Raw genomic sequence first — 19,059 nt, forward strand, 5'->3', positions numbered from 1 at the left:
TACAGCCCTGAAAATCTGCACATAGGACAGCACGATGAAAACAAAACAGCCAGACGCTAAACAGAATCCAACCATAATTATCCAAACTTCCCTGAGGTAGGAGTTTGAGCAGGAGAGCTTGAGGATCTTTGGAACTTCACAGAAGAACTGGTCCACAGCATTGCCTTGGCAAAGTGTCAGAGAAAATGCATTAGCAGTGTGCAGCACAGCATGGAGAAAGCCACTGCCCCAGGCAGCTGCTGCCATCTGGGCACAAGCTCTGCTGCCCAGAAGGCTCCCGTAGTGCAGGGGCTTGCAGATGGCAACGTAGCGGTCGTAGGACATGACAGTGAGAAGATAACACTCTGCTGAAAACAAAAAGAAAAAGAAAAAGACCTGGGCAGCACATCCTGTGTAGGAAATGGCCCTGGTGTCCCAGAGGGAATTGACCACGGCTTTGGGGAGAGTGGTGGAGATGCAGCCCAGGTCGAGGAGGGCGAGGTCGAGGAGGAAGAAGTACATGGGGGTGTGGAGGCGGTGGTCGCAGGCTGCGGCGGTGAGGATGAGGCCGTTGCCCAGGAGGGCAGCCAGGTAGATGGCCAGGAAGAGCGCGAAGTGCAGGAGCTGCAGCTCCCGCGTGTCTGCGAATGGCAGGAGGAGGAACTCGCTGATGGAGCTGCTGTTGGACATCTGATGCCTGTTGGGTATGGAGATCTGTACATGTAGTAAAAGGCAATGAAAAGTTAGGACAGGTTTCTCTGAGTGAACCCTATGCCATTCCTTGTAGACCTCCCCCTGCCATACTCCAATGCTTTTTGTTTCTCTGCTGGAATCTTTCATTTAGCTCCATGACATGAGCTTCATTTTTAAGGTTCAGTGTGCGATGAGGAGCAGGGGCCTCTGCTGCTGGTCTCGCGAGGGAATCAGTCCTGACCCAGTGCAGGGAGTACACAGGAACATAGCAGGAGGGCAAGGTTTTATTTTCAGATTTTGTCAGATGAAATGAATGCCCAGCCTATCTGGGCAATATGTTTCAGTACCTCGCCTCCCTCTGAGTGAAGAATTTCCTCCTAATCTCTAATCTAAATCTCCCCGCTTTTAGTTTAAAAACATTCCCCTGATCCTGTCATGATTTGATTGATCAAAAAAATAGCTCTCCATATTTTTAGAAGACCCCTTTAAATGCGGAAAAGCTGCAGTGAGGTCACCCTGCTCAGCCCCAGCTCTCTCAGCCTTTCTTCGAAGGAGAGGTGCTCCAGCATGCTGATCATCTTCATGTCAGCATGTTAACATCTGCATTCCGCTGCTACATAATGTAGTTGGCAGAAAGGAGTTTTAGGGGCAATGTTTTACACACATTCTCTTCCCCCTCTTCATGCCCACACAGTGTTCTCTGAAGTCAGAAATCCTGAGCGTTTCTGCTGCACTCACAGGGAATGGTTGTGAGACCTGAGAGGCAAAGGGATTCCCTGTGGCTCAGAGCAGAGTGAGGGAGCTGGCTGGACTTGTCCCCAGCTGCCTGAGCTTTTGTAGATGGAGGGCAATCACATTTATGTTACCCTGAAAAGAAGCCAGATGCTGCTGAGACCAGATGAATCCACTGCCAATCTGTCAATGCCCAGCCTTTCTCAAGGGACCTGAACAAGGTCTCAGCACCACACCTCTAGTCAAGGACTAGAGGGGACCCCAGGGTCCCGAGGGGGCCTCGGTACTCCGTATCCGAGTACATTCTGGAAGAGCTGAAGCGGAGTAAGGTGGGCTGGTGTCCTGGGCCCTGCAGAGCAATCCCTGCTCGAGCACCATGGCAGTGCTCTGAGACTGCCCGGGGTGCCCGGAGCAGCTTCTTGGCCAGCTGGGAGAGAAACCAAGGCCAGATGTGCTCTGCCTCTCAGGTGTTTGGCACACCCTAGGGCTTCACTCTTCCCTGCGGCCTGAGTGGGGAGGGCGAGCAGAGAGATGGGGGAATATCCTGGCTCCGTGCCTAGGACAGTTGCTGGCAGTCAGTCCCAGGCCTAATCCGTGTGCTGGAAACCTCCGGGCGCTTCTCTAGCCAAGGGATGTTGGCAAATCCTGTGAGGGGGGTGACGAAAGAAACAGAGGATGCGGCTCTTTTGCAAAGCTTTCCAAAGTGCCCCACCTTGCCCCATTGTCCCTGAGGAGCGGGCAGGGCACAGAGCAGTGTCCCCCTGCTCTGACAGTCATCCCTTTTCCCGTCTCTCAAGAACTCCCTCCTCGGCCTTTCTGTCTTTTCTGTGTGCAGGGCGTTTGGGTTGCGGGACTCGGGACCTTTGGTGTTGTCCGAGAGCAGTTCCATGGCAAAGAAGAGCTGCTCTTGATTCGAAGACCTTTCTTCCAGCTGGACATCGATGAGTTGTGGCTGGAGGAGATCTACTGTCCCACTGAGATCCTCCCTGGTGAGAAGGCAGCAGCCCCCCTCTTCCTGCCCCATGTCCGCAACGGTTTGTTCTCCCTGCTCTTTGGAAAGGCCTGGGAGAAGTAGAGGATTGTCTCCGACGGTCAGGGTACAGCTTGAGTTCCCCCAAAAGAAACTGTGCCCCAGGAGCAGTTCCTCTGAGCGACCCTTTCTCTGGGAACTTGTTCTGAATGTTGCAAGCAACTTGGGCTTGCTGTGGCAGTGAGGATGTTGCTTCTCCTTGCAGATGGTGTCAAGATCGAGCCGCTGAACTGCGTGCAGCTATCGCGAGCCACCTCCTTCCCACTGCACGTGGTGAAGAACTGTGTGCAAGAGACCATCCTCTTGTACTGCTTCCTCCTGAGGAGCAAGGAGCACGTCCCCTTTGCCTTCAGGGACATTGGTGTTCTGACGTGCGAAGATGGTTTCCCGTGCATGAAGTTTTATCTGGACTGTGTCAAACGTCTGGAGAGCACTGCGGGCCTTGTTGCACTGCTCCACAGTGTAAGTTGGTGAGGTTTTGAGGGCTACTTCAATTTCTTTGGGAATCCTAGTGAAGGGTGAGGAATCCGACCGCTGTTGGCCAGCCCGGACATGGCAGGCCAGTCAAATGCCCTTCCCCTCGCTTGCCCCCTTAGCTGCTTTCTCCGTTAACAAAGAGAGTTTCTTCTGAGCATCTGGGCGCTTGCCCCTGCAAAAAGCCTGGCAGTGTTACTGTACAGCCTCCATATTCTGCCATGCAGCTCCTCCAGAGCAGAACAAAGGTTCATGGAAGAGGCTTTGGAGGAGGGCTTTGGAGAGAAGGCTTTCTTTTGGCTTGGGAGACAGGTTTGCTTCCTGTCAATGAGAGCCGTGAGAAAACCGCCTCAGAAACCCTCCAGCAGGTCTGTGTCTCTTTGCAGAGAATGTGGCCGGCACATCTGACCGCCTTCAGTGGCGAGACCACCGCTCGTGGGATCCAGATGTTCCCAAGGTGAGTGCATTTCCTCCGCAGCCCTTGGCTGACCCAGCGGGAGGCTTCCTGGGAAAGTTTCTTTCAGGCATTTTTTTCAAACGCTATCCCAAACGTTGTGGCAGGCACAAGAGAGTGCTGAGGTAGGGAGATGGCATGACTGCCCTCCTTACCTGACGGCTTTCTCTGATGCTACTGGCTCCGCAGCGATAACCTGTTTTCCACCCATGAGCGCACCGTGTTTCAGGGCCACAGAGGAGAAGCTGAAGTAAAGCCCGGGTGGGCCATAATGGTGTCTCTCGGCTCCTGTCCTTGCGCAAGACACTGCTCCTCTCCTTCTTCCACCAAAAAGGGCCTGGATGCGGGCATCCCGAGCCTTCCTGAAGGCAGGTGGTGCCACAGCTTCGCGTTTGGCTCTCTCTGTCTCTGCTGAAGTGAACACAGCCAGTCCAATACGCCCGCTCGTTGTGGAACTGCCGTCTGCTGCAGAGGCTGACGCAGCTTGCGAGCTTGGACTGGAGACTGAATTCCCCTGGGCTCATGCAGCCTCCTCCTGGTGTCTGTTTGCAGTGTGCTCCCCCCGTGTCCGGGCAGCTCCCCCGGGACGAAGAAGGCAGACAGGCAGGAAACAGCTCCTCGAGCCAAGTCCACCACTGTTATAAATGACTGAGTCCCAAATAGGATTACAATCAAAGTTTACAATTTATTAAACGAATAGAGGCGAGCAAACAGCGCTGGGTGCGCCGGGAGTCTCTGCTCCACCAGGACGCACACCTGTTACGTAAGGCGGCTGGTTTTTATGCTCCTAGGCTAATACATATTCATTACTACTTCTAGAAGAGGCAGGGTTATTATAATTGGTTTCCCGAATCCAAAGTCCTCCCAGGTGCGCCTGCTTATCAGTCTCTGTTAGTCTCTTGGGGGCCGCTCAGACGGGGAGGCTCATATTCTTCCTCCTTATCTAGTGGTCTCTTGGCCGGCTGTCAGAAGTTACTGCACGTCCGTGCAGAGTCAGCAGGTTTTCTCTGAAGAAATCCCTTTGTTCTCTTATCACCTAAACCCAGGCCTCAATGTTAACCCTTCAAATCCCTTAGTGGCACGAATTGCTGGACCATTCCTTACAACCACCACTGCGCTCCCTGCTCCTGAAGCCTCCAGGAGAGCGCTGCAGGTACCTGCTCTGCCTTGCTGCAATGACCGTGCTGTTTGGGCCTGTGCAAAAGCCTCTTTGTGTGGAGCGATCCCGAGCAGGTCCCTTGGGATGCGTTCATTTCCACGTTTGTTACCTCCTTCATCTCTTCCTCAGGAGACAGAAGGTGGCGTCCCGCACACCTTCCCTGCCTCTTACTGCCTCCCGTGTTGCCATGAGCCACTTCATTTTGACCAGGGGCCATGGAAAAGGAACAAGGCCTTTCTGGGTCATTGATGGCAGAGGGCTTTGGTCACCGCGGGCTGTTCAGCTGTGTTTGTCACGAGTTGAGGAGCCTGGCCTAGCTTCAGGGCCCCTCATCCTGGAGGGTCGAAGCACTGCTGACAGACCGGCTGAGGCGAGGGGGCAGGAGTGCGGGTTAGGCCTGAGGGACAGCTGAGACCAATCCTGTCTGCTGTTGTGTTTTTGTTTTGTTTTTTTTTCCTCCAGGAGGTCTGGAACCTGTCTTCACAGTGGGACCAAACAGACAGCTCATGGCCCACGTACCGAAAGCTACAAGAGCAAGCCCGGGCAGAAATGGCTGCATGGGAAGCCTGGTCTGAGGGGGAGGACCAACAGATACCCCAGCTACTGGCAGTGATCAACAGCGCTGAGAACAGCAGCGATCCTCTCCGCCAGGGCTCCGAGGGCGGCAGGTCCCAGGGTGGTGGGAGCAGGACGGGCACCAGGCCGCAGGGCAGGGCTTTGCCTGCTCCTCCCTGTGAGGGAGAGGTTGTCAGCAGAAAGGGAGGGATAAAAGCAGCAGCCAGACGTGGGCTGGCAGCGCCGAGTCGCCTGGTTCCCAGGTCCTGTTGCAGGGCCCTTTCAAGAGGTCCTCTGGGAAACAGCACCTGTGTGTCCAGTCCTGTTTGATGAGAGCGTCTTCTCCTTGCAGCGATTCAACAGCCAACATGCTTGGACTCCCCGTCCTCCAGCCCAGCCCAGGAGCAAGGAGGTCAGGAAGAGGTGGAGGAAGGCTGAGAACCCTGCCCCAGCAGAGGAGTTGGGAGCAGCAGCCAAGCTGGAGAGACTCCAGCCTGAGTAAGTGTGTGCCGGCTCCGTTCCCGTCCTGGGGCACTCGAGTAGCTCTTGAGTGATGTCAGGACATGTCCAGGAGCCCGGTCCCTGAGTCCTGGGCTTGCCTCTGACACCCTTTGATTCCTCCTAAAGCGGGCATGACCTTGGTTACCGCCAAGGCCTAAAACTCATCACAGGTTGGAAGGGTGGGTGCACGTGGCACCGCATGGCTGCAGGGTCTGGATGAGGGGAGAGGCAGAAGGGGTGTCTGACAGAGGCTGAGGGATCCCTTTCTGCTGTGGAGGCACTCCCACCTTCCTGCCCTCTGCCCACCTCCCTGCCCTCTGCCCAGCCCAGCCCAGCTTCTCATGCTGGGCTGGCCCCAGGGCAGTGTCCGGAGCAGGCTGCTGCAGGGCTCTGGGCACTGCCACCACAGCCCCAGTCCCTCTGAAGGGCACGGCAGCTCCTGGGGGCACAGAGGGCTCAGCCCCACAGATGGGACATCCGAGGCACAAGCCAGCCCCTGGGAGGCCTGCAGCCCCTCCGTGCCATCCCTGGGGGTCTTCAGGCAGCTCCTCCTGCCCCAGGGCCAGGGCAGCCGGGCCTGAGCTGCTGCAGCCAGAAAGGGTTTGCTGGTCCCATTCCTTCCTCATCAGCTGAGATCAGGTCTCAGACAAAGAAGAGGCTGTAGCTGCATTTAGTTTGCTTAAATATGCTGAGAGCCTGGGGATAGCTGCTGCCGAGAGGCAAAACCCCTCTCTCAGCAGAAGGGATGAGGAACAAAGCCTTCATCCTGTTAGCCTGATCTCACAGTGATACCCAGGCACAAAGCTGCCAGGCTGGCACCATGACTGTGGCAGGGTGCCGCCCCGGCCAGCAACAAGCAGCATTTCAGGAGCATCCAGCCCTATTGCTTCTTGTGCAAGTGACTGGCCGCCTTCCCGAGCCTGTCGGGCTTCTCGTGCATTCGACACCGCAAAGAAAAGGGAAGACAAGGCGGTGAGGCACAGGGAGCGAGCAAAGGCAGGGGCGGGCAGGGGCGCCCCGGGCACACGGGCCGGGTCCCCCCCTCAGGCCCCGAGACGCCCCCAGCCCGCCCACGACCCCTAAGATGGCGGCGCCCGCCCTGCCTGGTCAGGCGGTCGCACGGTTGCCATGGCAGCGAGCCCCAGGCAGCCGGCAGGGGGTGGGGCTCCCTTTGCCTGGCGGCTCTGGCAGCCAATCGGCGCCCGGCAACCGGTGCTGCTTCTTTCCTCTGCTCTCACTTCCGCGCTCTCCTCCTGGGCCTTGTGTTGGGTTGGGCCCGATTGCTCCTGGAGCTTGGGCACAGTGCTGCTGGGTGGCAGTCCTGTGACTGCAGGCGGGGACGAGCAAGGGATAAGTCTTTGCCACAGCATTTGCATCACGTGAAGGGAAGCTGCTCGGGATAGCACCTGAGGGCTTGGGTCTTCTTGCGCAGTTGCTGTCAAACACACTCACCAGAAAACAGACTCTAAATAGGGACCTTGTTTTGCTTGTTTCTACACGGGCTCAGGGTGATAAGGGACGTTTTTAGCCTAGAGCAGAGGAGGGTCTGAAGGGATCTCACCAATGCCTATAAATACGAGAAGAAGGTGGTTTTTCTCATATTTGTTTTTCCCCTTATATTTGTTGGTTTATTTCTTTGTCTTCTTTCTTATGAAGTTGTTACCCATCTGAACCCCCGAGTTCTCACACTTTTACCTTTTTCAATTCTCTCATTCATCCTGCTGTGAGGGGAGAGGGGAAAAAATGGCTGTGCGGTGCTTAGGTGCCTGGCAGGTTATACAGCATCAGTCCCTGTGTGTCTTCCCTTCCTCGTGCATGGTGTCTCCCACTGAATCCCACAGGAGCTGCAGAGTCATCTTTTGCCTGTGGACATCTTAATTCGGTACTGTCCCTGTGGGTGACTCCAGCTTGACTGATCTCTCCCTTTGTGAGGCTCCAGTCACTGCCTACCCTGGGCAAATGCTGTTCCCAGTTGAACCGGTTTGTGTGTGCTCAGCTGTATCCGTGTGTGCACGTTTGTGTGTGTGTACAAGACGGTGTGTTTATGTACACACATGGGCGTATTTGCTTGCTAGCGCAAGAGTGTTGGGTATTCTGGGGCAATTTCTCCTGGTTGCTGATGCAACAAGAAGCTGGGCTGGATCTTAGGGCTGAGGGACCTTTCTTGATGGCCTGAGGGGATGGTATATGGAGCATCAGGATGTTCTCAGTAGGCTCTCTTTTCCCATGGGGCTTGCAGAGGCTTCCAGCCATGCAGAGATCCAAGGATGTTGCAAGGATCCAAGGGCTTGCTCTTTCTGTGATCACAGCTTCACTCCAGTCCTTCAGGTGTACGTGAGCTGAGAAGCCTCGTCCGGTGGTGACTTTTGAGGTAAGGGCCAACAGATAGCTTGGGGGAAACTGTCTCAAGGATGCGTGCTGGCCCTAGGAACTGCAGGACAGAAGCAAACAGACACAGCTGCACAGGGTGAGAAGTAGACCCAGCTGGGTTGGGATCACTGCTGCCAAACCCTCTCACTGGGTTCCATGGTTGTGGCAGCTTCAGGCAGCTCCCCATTAATTTCCTGGACGATGTCCTCTGCCCTGACGGTTGTGGGACAGTCACGGCTGTGTACCTCAGTGACTGTTCACCATTTCTGCTGTCATCAGACACCAACAGCTTACTCCTAAATCCTACCCTCGGTCTCTCACAGCTCACAAAATGAGCTTTTTCTTTGCCTTATCCGTGGAGCAACAGGCTTTTCGGGGAGCAGCTGCTCAGCCCTGGTCTTGGCACCAGCTTTGAAAGAAGAACCAAGTCTTCAAGAAGAGCACTGGGGAGATGCAATTTTATTAGGCAGACGCTATCACAGAGTTTACTCTGGCCTGCTGTTATACACATATTATAAAGCCTCGAGAGTAAACAGAACAGTTTCATTCCGCAGTAGGTGGCCGAAGAATAAAGAAACATATTTCTAAGAAATTAGTAAATGCAAATGATACTGAGGATAAAAACTTCAATAATGATAAACAAGGAGCAGGCCTGCAAGGGAAGTCATTTGTGTAGATCATTTAAATTTATCACTAATCAGAAATATCCATGCAATCACTTTCCTAACAGCACCCTTAAGCTCCTTGTTTCTCATGCTGTAGATGAGGGGGTTCAATGCCGGTGGCACAACTGAGTACAGAACTGCCACCACCAGGTCCAGAGATGGTGAGATGGAGGGGGACTTCAGGTAGGCAAATATGGTCATGCTGAGAAACAGGGAGGCCACGGCCAGGTGAGGGAGACACATGGAAAAGGCTTTGAGCTGTCCCTGCTCAGAGGGCATCCTCAGTACAGCCCTGAAAATCTGCACATAGGACAGCACGATGAAAACAAAACAGCCAGACGCTAAACAGAATCCAACCATAATTATCCAAACTTCCCTGAGGTAGGAGTTTGAGCAGGAGAGCTTGAGGATCTTTGGAACTTCACAGAAGAACTGGTCCACAGCATTGCCTTGGCAAAGTGTCAGAGAAAATGCATTAGCAGTGTGCAGCACAGCATGGAGAAAGCCACTGCCCCAGGCAGCTGCTGCCATCTGGGCACAAGCTCTGCTGCCCAGAAGGCTCCCGTAGTGCAGGGGCTTGCAGATGGCAACGTAGCGGTCGTAGGACATGACAGTGAGAAGATAACACTCTGCTGAAAACAAAAAGAAAAAGAAAAAGACCTGGGCAGCACATCCTGTGTAGGAAATGGCCCTGGTGTCCCAGAGGGAATTGACCACGGCTTTGGGGAGAGTGGTGGAGATGCAGCCCAGGTCGAGGAGGGCGAGGTCGAGGAGGAAGAAGTACATGGGGGTGTGGAGGCGGTGGTCGCAGGCTGCGGCGGTGAGGATGAGGCCGTTGCCCAGGAGGGCAGCCAGGTAGATGGCCAGGAAGAGCGCGAAGTGCAGGAGCTGCAGCTCCCGCGTGTCTGCGAATGGCAGGAGGAGGAACTCGCTGATGGAGCTGCTGTTGGACATCTGATGCCTGTTGGGTATGGAGATCTGTACATGTAGTAAAAGGCAATGAAAAGTTAGGACAGGTTTCTCTGAGTGAACCCTATGCCATTCCTTGTAGACCTCCCCCTGCCATACTCCAATGCTTTTTGTTTCTCTGCTGGAATCTTTCATTTAGCTCCATGACATGAGCTTCATTTTTAAGGTTCAGTGTGCGATGAGGAGCAGGGGCCTCTGCTGCTGGTCTCGCGAGGGAATCAGTCCTGACCCAGTGCAGGGAGTACACAGGAACATAGCAGGAGGGCAAGGTTTTATTTTCAGATTTTGTCAGATGAAATGAATGCCCAGCCTATCTGGGCAATATGTTTCAGTACCTCGCCTCCCTCTGAGTGAAGAATTTCCTCCTAATCTCTAATCTAAATCTCCCCGCTTTTAGTTTAAAAACATTCCCCTGATCCTGTCATGATTTGATTGATCAAAAAAATAGCTCTCCATATTTTTAGAAGACCCCTTTAAATGCGGAAAAGCTGCAGTGAGGTCACCCTGCTCAGCCCCAGCTCTCTCAGCCTTTCTTCGAAGGAGAGGTGCTCCAGCATGCTGATCATCTTCATGTCAGCATGTTAACATCTGCATTCCGCTGCTACATAATGTAGTTGGCAGAAAGGAGTTTTAGGGGCAATGTTTTACACACATTCTCTTCCCCCTCTTCATGCCCACACAGTGTTCTCTGAAGTCAGAAATCCTGAGCATTTCTGCTGCACTCACAGGGAATGGTTGTGAGACCTGAGAGGCAAAGGGATTCCCTGTGGCTCAGAGCAGAGTGAGGGAGCTGGCTGGACTTGTCCCCAGCTGCCTGAGCTTTTGTAGATGGAGGGCAATCACATTTATGTTACCCTGAAAAGAAGCCAGATGCTGCTGAGACCAGATGAATCCACTGCCAATCTGTCAATGCCCAGCCTTTCTCAAGGGACCTGAACAAGGTCTCAGCACCACACCTCTAGTCAAGGACTAGAGGGGACCCCAGGGTCCCGAGGGGGCCTCGGTACTCCGTATCCGAGTACATTCTGGAAGAGCTGAAGCGGAGTAAGGTGGGCTGGTGTCCTGGGCCCTGCAGAGCAATCCCTGCTCGAGCACCATGGCAGTGCTCTGAGACTGCCCGGGGTGCCCGGAGCAGCTTCTTGGCCAGCTGGGAGAGAAACCAAGGCCAGATGTGCTCTGCCTCTCAGGTGTTTGGCACACCCTAGGGCTTCACTCTTCCCTGCGGCCTGAGTGGGGAGGGCGAGCAGAGAGATGGGGGAATATCCTGGCTCCGTGCCTAGGACAGTTGCTGGCAGTCAGTCCCAGGCCTAATCCGTGCGCTGGAAACCTCCGGGCGCTTCTCTAGCCAAGGGATGTTGGCAAATCCTGTGAGGGGGGTGACGAAAGAAACAGAGGATGCGGCTCTTTTGCAAAGCTTTCCAAAGTGCCCCACCTTGCCCCATTGTCCCTGAGGAGCGGGCAGGGCACAGAGCAGTGTCCCCCTGCTCTGACACTCATCCCTTTTCCCGTCTCTCAAGAACTCCCTCCTCGGCCTTTCTGTCTTTTCTGTGTGCAGGGCGTTTGGGTTGCGGGACTCGGGACCTTTGGTGTTGTCCGAGAGCAGTTCCATGGCAAAGAAGAGCTGCTCTTGATTCGAAGACCTTTCTTCCAGCTGGACATCGATGAGTTGTGGCTGGAGGAGATCTACTGTCCCACTGAGATCCTCCCTGGTGAGAAGGCAGCAGCCCCCCTCTTCCTGCCCCATGTCCGCAACGGTTTGTTCTCCCTGCTCTTTGGAAAGGCCTGGGAGAAGTAGAGGATTGTCTCCGACGGTCAGGGTACAGCTTGAGTTCCCCCAAAAGAAACTGTGCCCCAGGAGCAGTTCCTCTGAGCGACCCTTTCTCTGGGAACTTGTTCTGAATGTTGCAAGCAACTTGGGCTTGCTGTGGCAGTGAGGATGTTGCTTCTCCTTGCAGATGGTGTCAAGATCGAGCCGCTGAACTGCGTGCAGCTATCGCGAGCCACCTCCTTCCCACTGCACGTGGTGAAGAACTGTGTGCAAGAGACCATCCTCTTGTACTGCTTCCTCCTGAGGAGCAAGGAGCACGTCCCCTTTGCCTTCAGGGACATTGGTGTTCTGACGTGCGAAGATGGTTTCCCGTGCATGAAGTTTTATCTGGACTGTGTCAAACGTCTGGAGAGCACTGCGGGCCTTGTTGCACTGCTCCACAGTGTAAGTTGGTGAGGTTTTGAGGGCTACTTCAATTTCTTTGGGAATCCTAGTGAAGGGTGAGGAATCCGACCGCTGTTGGCCAGCCCGGACATGGCAGGCCAGTCAAATGCCCTTCCCCTCGCTTGCCCCCTTAGCTGCTTTCTCCGTTAACAAAGAGAGTTTCTTCTGAGCATCTGGGCGCTTGCCCCTGCAAAAAGCCTGGCAGTGTTACTGTACAGCCTCCATATTCTGCCATGCAGCTCCTCCAGAGCAGAACAAAGGTTCATGGAAGAGGCTTTGGAGGAGGGCTTTGGAGAGAAGGCTTTCTTTTGGCTTGGGAGACAGGTTTGCTTCCTGTCAATGAGAGCCGTGAGAAAACCGCCTCAGAAACCCTCCAGCAGGTCTGTGTCTCTTTGCAGAGAATGTGGCCGGCACATCTGACCGCCTTCAGTGGCGAGACCACCGCTCGTGGGATCCAGATGTTCCCAAGGTGAGTGCATTTCCTCCGCAGCCCTTGGCTGACCCAGCGGGAGGCTTCCTGGGAAAGTTTCTTTCAGGCATTTTTTTCAAACGCTATCCCAAACGTTGTGGCAGGCACAAGAGAGTGCTGAGGTAGGGAGATGGCATGACTGCCCTCCTTACCTGACGGCTTTCTCTGATGCTACTGGCTCCGCAGCGATAACCTGTTTTCCACCCATGAGCGCACCGTGTTTCAGGGCCACAGAGGAGAAGCTGAAGTAAAGCCCGGGTGGGCCATAATGGTGTCTCTCGGCTCCTGTCCTTGCGCAAGACACTGCTCCTCTCCTTCTTCCACCAAAAAGGGCCTGGATGCGGGCATCCCGAGCCTTCCTGAAGGCAGGTGGTGCCACAGCTTCGCGTTTGGCTCTCTCTGTCTCTGCTGAAGTGAACACAGCCAGTCCAATACGCCCGCTCGTTGTGGAACTGCCGTCTGCTGCAGAGGCTGACGCAGCTTGCGAGCTTGGACTGGAGACTGAATTCCCCTGGGCTCATGCAGCCTCCTCCTGGTGTCTGTTTGCAGTGTGCTCCCCCCGTGTCCGGGCAGCTCCCCCGGGACGAAGAAGGCAGACAGGCAGGAAACAGCTCCTCGAGCCAAGTCCACCACTGTTATAAATGACTGAGTCCCAAATAGGATTACAATCAAAGTTTACAATTTATTAAACGAATAGAGGCGAGCAAACAGCGCTGGGTGCGCCGGGAGTCTCTGCTCCACCAGGACGCACACCTGTTACGTAAGGCGGCTGGTTTTTATGCTCCTAGGCTAATACATATTCATTACTACTTCTAGAAGAGGCAGGGTTATTATAATTGGTTTCCCGAATCCAAAGTCCTCCCAGGTGCGCCTGCTTATCAGTCTCTGTTAGTCTCTTGGGGGCCGCTCAGACGGGGAGGCTCATATTCTTCCTCCTTATCTAGTGGTCTCTTGGCCGGCTGTCAGAAGTTACTGCACGTCCGTGCAGAGTCAGCAGGTTTTCTCTGAAGAAATCCCTTTGTTCTCTTATCACCTAAACCCAGGCCTCAATGTTAACCCTTCAAATCCCTTAGTGGCACGAATTGCTGGACCATTCCTTACAACCACCACTGCGCTCCCTGCTCCTGAAGCCTCCAGGAGAGCGCTGCAGGTACCTGCTCTGCCTTGCTGCAATGACCGTGCTGTTTGGGCCTGTGCAAAAGCCTCTTTGTGTGGAGCGATCCCGAGCAGGTCCCTTGGGATGCGTTCATTTCCACGTTTGTTACCTCCTTCATCTCTTCCTCAGGAGACAGAAGGTGGCGTCCCGCACACCTTCCCTGCCTCTTACTGCCTCCCGTGTTGCCATGAGCCACTTCATTTTGACCAGGGGCCATGGAAAAGGAACAAGGCCTTTCTGGGTCATTGATGGCAGAGGGCTTTGGTCACCGCGGGCTGTTCAGCTGTGTTTGTCACGAGTTGAGGAGCCTGGCCTAGCTTCAGGGCCCCTCATCCTGGAGGGTCGAAGCACTGCTGACAGACCGGCTGAGGCGAGGGGGCAGGAGTGCGGGTTAGGCCTGAGGGACAGCTGAGACCAATCCTGTCTGCTGTTGTGTTTTTGTTTTGTTTTTTTTTCCTCCAGGAGGTCTGGAACCTGTCTTCACAGTGGGACCAAACAGACAGCTCATGGCCCACGTACCGAAAGCTACAAGAGCAAGCCCGGGCAGAAATGGCTGCATGGGAAGCCTGGTCTGAGGGGGAGGACCAACAGATACCCCAGCTACTGGCAGTGATCAACAGCGCTGAGAACAGCAGCGATCCTCTCCGCCAGGGCTCCGAGGGCGGCAGGTCCCAGGGTGGTGGGAGCAGGACGGGCACCAGGCCGCAGGGCAGGGCTTTGCCTGCTCCTCCCTGTGAGGGAGAGGTTGTCAGCAGAAAGGGAGGGATAAAAGCAGCAGCCAGACGTGGGCTGGCAGCGCCGAGTCGCCTGGTTCCCAGGTCCTGTTGCAGGGCCCTTTCAAGAGGTCCTCTGGGAAACAGCACCTGTGTGTCCAGTCCTGTTTGATGAGAGCGTCTTCTCCTTGCAGCGATTCAACAGCCAACATGCTTGGACTCCCCGTCCTCCAGCCCAGCCCAGGAGCAAGGAGGTCAGGAAGAGGTGGAGGAAGGCTGAGAACCCTGCCCCAGCAGAGGAGTTGGGAGCAGCAGCCAAGCTGGAGAGACTCCAGCCTGAGTAAGTGTGTGCCGGCTCCGTTCCCGTCCTGGGGCACTCGAGTAGCTCTTGAGTGATGTCAGGACATGTCCAGGAGCCCGGTCCCTGAGTCCTGGGCTTGCCTCTGACACCCTTTGATTCCTCCTAAAGCGGGCATGACCTTGGTTACCGCCAAGGCCTAAAACTCATCACAGGTTGGAAGGGTGGGTGCACGTGGCACCGCATGGCTGCAGGGTCTGGATGAGGGGAGAGGCAGAAGGGGTGTCTGACAGAGGCTGAGGGATCCCTTTCTGCTGTGGAGGCACTCCCACCTTCCTGCCCTCTGCCCACCTCCCTGCCCTCTGCCCAGCCCAGCCCAGCTTCTCATGCTGGGCTGGCCCCAGGGCAGTGTCCGGAGCAGGCTGCTGCAGGGCTCTGGGCACTGCCACCACAGCCCCAGTCCCTCTGAAGGGCACGGCAGCTCCTGGGGGCACAGAGGGCTCAGCCCCACAGATGGGACATCCGAGGCACAAGCCAGCCCCTGGGAGGCCTGCAGCCCCTCCGTGCCATCCCTGGGGGTCTTCAGGCAGCTCCTCCTGCCCCAGGGCCAGGGCAGCCGGGCCTGAGCTGCTGCAGCCAGAAAGGGTTTGCTGGTCCCATTCCTTCCTCATCAGCTGAGATCAGGTCTCAGACAAAGAAGAGGCTGTAGCTGCATTTAGTTTGCTTAAATATGCTGAGAGCCTGGGGATAGCTGCTGCCGAGAGGCAAAACCCCTCTCTCAGCAGAAGGGATGAGGAACAAAGCCTTCATCCTGTTAGCCTGATCTCACAGTGATACCCAGGCACAAAGCTGCCAGGCTGGCACCATGACTGTGGCAGGGTGCCGCCCCGGCCAGCAACAAGCAGCATTTCAGGAGCATCCAGCCCTATTGCTTCTTGTGCAAGTGACTGGCCGCCTTCCCGAGCCTGTCGGGCTTCTCGTGCATTCGACACCGCAAAGAAAAGGGAAGACAAGGCGGTGAGGCACAGGGAGCGAGCAAAGGCAGGGGCGGGCAGGGGCGCCCCGGGCACACGGGCCGGGTCCCCCCCTCAGGCCCCGAGACGCCCCCAGCCCGCCCACGACCCCTAAGATGGCGGCGCCCGCCCTGCCTGGTCAGGCGGTCGCACGGTTGCCATGGCAGCGAGCCCCAGGCAGCCGGCAGGGGGTGGGGCTCCCTTTGCCTGGCGGCTCTGGCAGCCAATCGGCGCCCGGCAACCGGTGCTGCTTCTTTCCTCTGCTCTCACTTCCGCGCTCTCCTCCTGGGCCTTGTGTTGGGTTGGGCCCGATTGCTCCTGGAGCTTGGGCACAGTGCTGCTGGGTGGCAGTCCTGTGACTGCAGGCGGGGACGAGCAAGGGATAAGTCTTTGCCACAGCATTTGCATCACGTGAAGGGAAGCTGCTCGGGATAGCACCTGAGGGCTTGGGTCTTCTTGCGCAGTTGCTGTCAAACACACTCACCAGAAAACAGACTCTAAATAGGGACCTTGTTTTGCTTGTTTCTACACGGGCTCAGGGTGATAAGGGACGTTTTTAGCCTAGAGCAGAGGAGGGTCTGAAGGGATCTCACCAATGCCTATAAATACGAGAAGAAGGTGGTTTTTCTCATATTTGTTTTTCCCCTTATATTTGTTGGTTTATTTCTTTGTCTTCTTTCTTATGAAGTTGTTACCCATCTGAACCCCCGAGTTCTCACACTTTTACCTTTTTCAATTCTCTCATTCATCCTGCTGTGAGGGGAGAGGGGAAAAAATGGCTGTGCGGTGCTTAGGTGCCTGGCAGGTTATACAGCATCAGTCCCTGTGTGTCTTCCCTTCCTCGTGCATGGTGTCTCCCACTGAATCCCACAGGAGCTGCAGAGTCATCTTTTGCCTGTGGACATCTTAATTCGGTACTGTCCCTGTGGGTGACTCCAGCTTGACTGATCTCTCCCTTTGTGAGGCTCCAGTCACTGCCTACCCTGGGCAAATGCTGTTCCCAGTTGAACCGGTTTGTGTGTGCTCAGCTGTATCCGTGTGTGCACGTTTGTGTGTGTGTACAAGACGGTGTGTTTATGTACACACATGGGCGTATTTGCTTGCTAGCGCAAGAGTGTTGGGTATTCTGGGGCAATTTCTCCTGGTTGCTGATGCAACAAGAAGCTGGGCTGGATCTTAGGGCTGAGGGACCTTTCTTGATGGCCTGAGGGGATGGTATATGGAGCATCAGGATGTTCTCAGTAGGCTCTCTTTTCCCATGGGGCTTGCAGAGGCTTCCAGCCATGCAGAGATCCAAGGATGTTGCAAGGATCCAAGGGCTTGCTCTTTCTGTGATCACAGCTTCACTCCAGTCCTTCAGGTGTACGTGAGCTGAGAAGCCTCGTCCGGTGGTGACTTTTGAGGTAAGGGCCAACAGATAGCTTGGGGGAAACTGTCTCAAGGATGCGTGCTGGCCCTAGGAACTGCAGGACAGAAGCAAACAGACACAGCTGCACAGGGTGAGAAGTAGACCCAGCTGGGTTGGGATCACTGCTGCCAAACCCTCTCACTGGGTTCCATGGTTGTGGCAGCTTCAGGCAGCTCCCCATTAATTTCCTGGACGATGTCCTCTGCCCTGACGGTTGTGGGACAGTCACGGCTGTGTACCTCAGTGACTGTTCACCATTTCTGCTGTCATCAGACACCAACAGCTTACTCCTAAATCCTACCCTCGGTCTCTCACAGCTCACAAAATGAGCTTTTTCTTTGCCTTATCCGTGGAGCAACAGGCTTTTCGGGGAGCAGCTGCTCAGCCCTGGTCTTGGCACCAGCTTTGAAAGAAGAACCAAGTCTTCAAGAAGAGCACTGGGGAGATGCAATTTTATTAGGCAGACGCTATCACAGAGTTTACTCTGGCCTGCTGTTATACACATATTATAAAGCCTCGAGAGTAAACAGAACAGTTTCATTCCGCAGTAGGTGGCCGAAGAATAAAGAAACATATTTCTAAGAAATTAGTAAATGCAAATGATACTGAGGATAAAAACTTCAATAATGATAAACAAGGAGCAGGCCTGCAAGGGAAGTCATTTGTGTAGATCATTTAAATTTATCACTAATCAGAAATATCCATGCAATCACTTTCCTAACAGCACCCTTAAGCTCCTTGTTTCTCATGCTGTAGATGAGGGGGTTCAATGCCGGTGGCACAACTGAGTACAGAACTGCCACCACCAGGTCCAGAGATGGTGAGATGGAGGGGGACTTCAGGTAGGCAAATATGGTCATGCTGAGAAACAGGGAGGCCACGGCCAGGTGAGGGAGACACATGGAAAAGGCTTTGAGCTGTCCCTGCTCAGAGGGCATCCTCAGTACAGCCCTGAAAATCTGCACATAGGACAGCACGATGAAAACAAAACAGCCAGACGCTAAACAGAATCCAACCATAATTATCCAAACTTCCCTGAGGTAGGAGTTTGAGCAGGAGAGCTTGAGGATCTTTGGAACTTCACAGAAGAACTGGTCCACAGCATTGCCTTGGCAAAGTGTCAGAGAAAATGCATTAGCAGTGTGCAGCACAGCATGGAGAAAGCCACTGCCCCAGGCAGCTGCTGCCATCTGGGCACAAGCTCTGCTGCCCAGAAGGCTCCCGTAGTGCAGGGGCTTGCAGATGGCAACGTAGCGGTCGTAGGACATGACAGTGAGAAGATAACACTCTGCTGAAAACAAAAAGAAAAAGAAAAAGACCTGGGCAGCACATCCTGTGTAGGAAATGGCCCTGGTGTCCCAGAGGGAATTGACCACGGCTTTGGGGAGAGTGGTGGAGATGCAGCCCAGGTCGAGGAGGGCGAGGTCGAGGAGGAAGAAGTACATGGGGGTGTGGAGGCGGTGGTCGCAGGCTGCGGCGGTGAGGATGAGGCCGTTGCCCAGGAGGGCAGCCAGGTAGATGGCCAGGAAGAGCGCGAAGTGCAGGAGCTGCAGCTCCCGCGTGTCTGCGAATGGCAGGAGGAGGAACTCGCTGATGGAGCTGCTGTTGGACATCTGATGCCTGTTGGGTATGGAGATCTGTACATGTAGTAAAAGGCAATGAAAAGTTAGGACAGGTTTCTCTGAGTGAACCCTATGCCATTCCTTGTAGACCTCCCCCTGCCATACTCCAATGCTTTTTGTTTCTCTGCTGGAATCTTTCATTTAGCTCCATGACATGAGCTTCATTTTTAAGGTTCAGTGTGCGATGAGGAGCAGGGGCCTCTGCTGCTGGTCTCGCGAGGGAATCAGTCCTGACCCAGTGCAGGGAGTACACAGGAACATAGCAGGAGGGCAAGGTTTTATTTTCAGATTTTGTCAGATGAAATGAATGCCCAGCCTATCTGGGCAATATGTTTCAGTACCTCGCCTCCCTCTGAGTGAAGAATTTCCTCCTAATCTCTAATCTAAATCTCCCCGCTTTTAGTTTAAAAACATTCCCCTGATCCTGTCATGATTTGATTGATCAAAAAAATAGCTCTCCATATTTTTAGAAGACCCCTTTAAATGCGGAAAAGCTGCAGTGAGGTCACCCTGCTCAGCCCCAGCTCTCTCAGCCTTTCTTCGAAGGAGAGGTGCTCCAGCATGCTGATCATCTTCATGTCAGCATG

This window comes from Anser anser (genome assembly GCF_964211835.1).
Source record: "Anser anser genome assembly, contig: HAP1_SCAFFOLD_105, whole genome shotgun sequence".
NCBI classification, from domain to species: domain Eukaryota; kingdom Metazoa; phylum Chordata; class Aves; order Anseriformes; family Anatidae; genus Anser; species Anser anser.